Source organism: Bacillus rossius, unplaced genomic scaffold, assembly GCF_032445375.1.
Source record: "Bacillus rossius redtenbacheri isolate Brsri unplaced genomic scaffold, Brsri_v3 Brsri_v3_scf32, whole genome shotgun sequence".
Classification (NCBI taxonomy): Eukaryota; Metazoa; Arthropoda; class Insecta; order Phasmatodea; family Bacillidae; genus Bacillus; species Bacillus rossius.
In genome coordinates, this window is record NW_026962503.1 from 231,802 (window position 1) to 236,024 (window position 4,223).

At 35.5% G+C, this 4,223-nt stretch overlaps 1 non-coding gene across 1 annotated transcript; it reads right to left on the reverse strand.

Moving 5' to 3' along the window:
- Window positions 1–3,818: 3,818 nt before the first annotated feature.
- On the reverse strand, window positions 3,819–3,937 carry LOC134544188 (5S ribosomal RNA). The gene has a single exon (XR_010077582.1). It is a non-coding gene; the product is annotated as a 5S ribosomal RNA (ribosomal RNA).
- Between the last annotated feature and the right edge of the window lie 286 nt (window positions 3,938–4,223).

Consider the following 4,223-nt stretch of genomic DNA (forward strand, 5'->3'; position numbering starts at 1 on the left):
TGGTCCCTGAAGCCAGCTTGAAGGAGCCAGACGCACCCTTGCCTTTGGTTTGGACAAGCTCGCCGCTAGCCACTGCTGCCTTCAAGTATTTCTTGATGAAAGGTGCCAGCTTTTCCGCATCTACTTTGTAGGTAGAGGCGACGTATTTCTTGATGGCTTGCAGTGATGAGCCGCCCCTTTCCTTGAGGCTCTTGATCGCAGAGGCCACCATTTCAGATGTGCGCGGGTGCGCGGGCTTGGCTCGTGGCTTCTTCGACGCAGCCTTGCCTTTCTTCGGGGAAGCTGCCTGTGATGGGGCAACAGCTGGTGCTGCAGTCGCTGCTGCGGTATCTGCCATGACGAGACTGATCCTACAGAATGCAAGAGCAAAGTGAAAATAAAATTTTTCTCTCTGCAAATATCTGGTTACCCAATTTTCTGGTTGCGGACGGTTCAGAAAATTCTCGATGCCTTGCTCACGTAGGGAGCAGCGCACTTTGGACAGCGAAAGTAATGTAGGGCTTCTTTTGCACTGATTTTTCAATGTTTTCTAAATGTCAGCAGTCTACGATGACATAATGGGCAGTTCCACTAATAGTGTAATTTTTTTATGGCAGCTGCACTGTTTAATTTGCACTGCGAGCTGTTTAAATTTACTGCTACACCAAACAGGGAACTTTTCATTTGCAGATGTTATTCAAGGAATCAAATACGTAATTTGTGCTGGAATCACTTGAAAATGGTTAAATTAACTTAGGTATACTTTAGTGTATAGTATGCTGAAAATGTGGAGATAATTTCATGAAGGCTGTTTGCTGTGGAAGCACTAGCAAATCACCTTGTTCAGTGCCACCTGGAATGGCTTTCTTCGTGCACCTCCAAGGATGATGTGATTATTATTGTGAGTAAATTTTGTTTACATTTTCATTGTGTGAATAATAAAACTTTTAACTGTACACACAACAAGCATTTCACTTGGATCTGATGCATTCTCAAGAGTGCAGTTTCTGTTTAGCTTTTAAAACTGGCTGCCCTTCAATTCACTCAAGGTGCAGATGCAAGTTGCTGATGAAGTATTCCACACACATGCTACATTGGAGAAATATTTTAATAAAAATTAAAACTCTTGCAGGATTTCGAATAAAAACTATCCTATTTATCCCTTCTATGTTTTGGTACTGCGAAATTGAGAGAGGTAAGTAAGTTGTGAGGTTATTTTTACTTGCTTGCATGTGAGGTTAGCAGAGCAAAAATATTTTTGAAATTGCAGATACATGGTCACTTTATTTCGTTGCAAACATTTATAAGCTCGTAATCTTATTTAAAGTCTCCATACTTAATGCGTTTGGAAAACCTTCTTTCTCTCAATTTTACAATGGAACAAAATTTTACTTGTATGTGTACATTAATTCCATCTCTAAATGATGTAGGTTTACGCACCGAGATCAGGTACATTGTAGAGAGAAAAACACACGAGTACCTGCTTATTTTGAAGTTTTAATGAGTATATTAAAAAAAAAAAAAAAAAAAACGATAAAAATATAATTGAAAAAGTATATTATTCACGTATTTTTGAGGATGAGGGGAGGGGGTGTTTTTGTCCGATGGTCGTTTATCTTTAAAGAAATTTCCGTTGGACCTGTGCGTTCTTGCTCTGCCAATTCTCGAAAAATGAAATATTTTAAGTCGTCTTTTATGTGCTAACTTCATTATATTTGGCTGCATTCGTATTTTTATTAGTTTTGAAACATTCATGTCACGGAAAATAATCATAAACCAGGACAAAAACGTTTTGACTAAATGTTCTAGGTTGGTTGTAAAACATTTTCTTATTTTATTTCACATCGGAAACATCTGTTAAGTTGTAAGCTTTGTAATGAATGCGACAGTCACTTGTTCGCTGAAGTGTTTGTTTAAGAAATTAGTATTGTAAATTTGTTTATGGTCTTGTTAAATGAAATTTTAAGTGAAATCATTTGGGAAAACAGAGGCTACAGGAATTTTCAACACAACTTGATGACCGACGTTGTGACTAGTGTGGGAGTGTGTGCTCGTGTAAATATCAATTTTTCTTACTCCTCGTGCCGGTCAACAGGAAAACAGCGAGTGTGTTATCTCATCGCGGGCGTGTGATTGCGTGTGGTAAATTGTGCTAGGTTAATTACCGCAAAACTCCACTGTGTGCAAATATGTAGTGTGTCGCTGTATGCAAATATTTGGTATGTCTTTTTTTTTTTTTTTTTTCAGGCAATACACACTTTGAATTTTACACAATTTCGATGCTGCAACCTAAGTGTATACATGCGAATAGGATTGCTTAAATGAAAAAGTAAAGTAGGAGGTAAGTGCAAATGTTTCCAGGAGGTTATGCACACACAATCTATTTTATGAATTAATAGTTATTATCTAAGAAAATGATAGAAGATTATAAATAATGTGTGCAGAATAATACAGAATTTGCATGTTACACAAAAAAAAAATATATATATATTCCAAATATTGTTAGCAAAATGCACCTAGATTAGTGAGCTGGATTTTTTTTTTTTTTTTGTATTTTTGTTCTGTTGATCCCACGTGGAGTCAAGGCTCCGGGATATAGAACATGTATGTGCAGACAATTAATATTTACATGATGCAAGTTACCAAGAAAAAAAATTTCAAAAAAAAAAAATACATAACATGTTACACAATTTAACTTTATGCAAAACATGAAGCAGCTGTTATCACAAGTCCATTCAACAAATTAACAGTTCAATTTCTCTATTATCAATCAAATTAAAGAATAGCTTCAGAGGGTAGGTAGGATATTCTAGAAGAATTTTTTTTACTGTTTTTTTTTTTAATACTGGTAAATTGTTTTAGTTATTTTCTGTGATATTAAGTTGTAAAGTTTTACTCCCAAGTAATTTAGTCCATTTTCAAATCGCCTAGTGTTATGTTCAACTATCCTCAATTTACTAGCATTTCTGGTGTTATACCTATGTGCGAATATCTAAAAAAAAAAAAAATAATAATTTTTTTTTTCTTCTTTTTCTTAAGAATGAATAAAAAGTTTCTAGAACGTATTCATTTATGGCAGTCAGGACTTTAAGTTTTTTGAATTTTGGTCTGCAGTTAGATAATTTTTTATCTTTTGTTATTATTCTAATAGCTCCTTTTTTTTTTTTTTTCCCCCAATGTTATATGGCAGAAAGAGTAGAGCTATGGCTACTGTGACATCATGCATTGATGGGAAGGTTATTGTTGGATAACAAAAATTTAGATGATATAATTTTTATTTTTTTCCATACACAACACATTGCAGGTACAATTTTACAGGTTACAGCTGTACCACCTCTAGTATTGCTGCCGACCATCCAACAAATGAGCACACTAAACAGGCATTGATGACATTGTTATCAACGTCTTTTTGAATCTCTCATTATTATACATAACTGCCCACTGAAACAGAGAAACTTCAAAATAGGTGTGTGTGTGTGTGTTTATATATATATATATATATATATATATATATATATATATATATATATATACATATATACATACATACATACATACATACATACATATACACTTATATATTTATTTTTTCACTTTGAATTTTGTATGAGGTATACACATGCAAAGATTCACAGCTACTGGGTGGGTGAGTGAGTGAGTGAGTGAGTGAGTGATTGATTGATTGATTGATTGATTGATTGATTGATTGATTGATTGAGAGAGAGTGAGTGTGTGTGTTAGGGGGGGGGGGGGGAAATGTGGTGATTGTGGGGGAAAAAAAAATTTAAAATTGAAATTTTTAAAAAAAAAATTTTTTTCTGTAGGGTGCAAAATAGTAGTGCCAACGGCACGTGGTGTTCCCAAGCGGTCACCCATCTAAGTACTAACCACGCTCGACGATGCTTAACTTCGGTGATCGGACGAGAACCGGTGTGTTCATCGTGATATGGCCGTTGGCAATGATATAGATGTTTTTTTTTGCAGTTTGTATTTGCCACTCGAAATAGCTATACCAGGTGTGATTGTTACAAACAACAGGAGAAATCGTGTAATGAACACTCTTTTACTTCCCCCCCCCCCCTCCCCACACACAACACCCACCACCCTCACCATCCCAACCACCAAAGCCCTCTTCAAAATACACTCTCACACACACACACAAACCCACACTCTATAACTGATGAACATTACCATAACTTCTTAAAGCCATTAGATAATATTTAACTCAAGAAAGGTATTGTGAT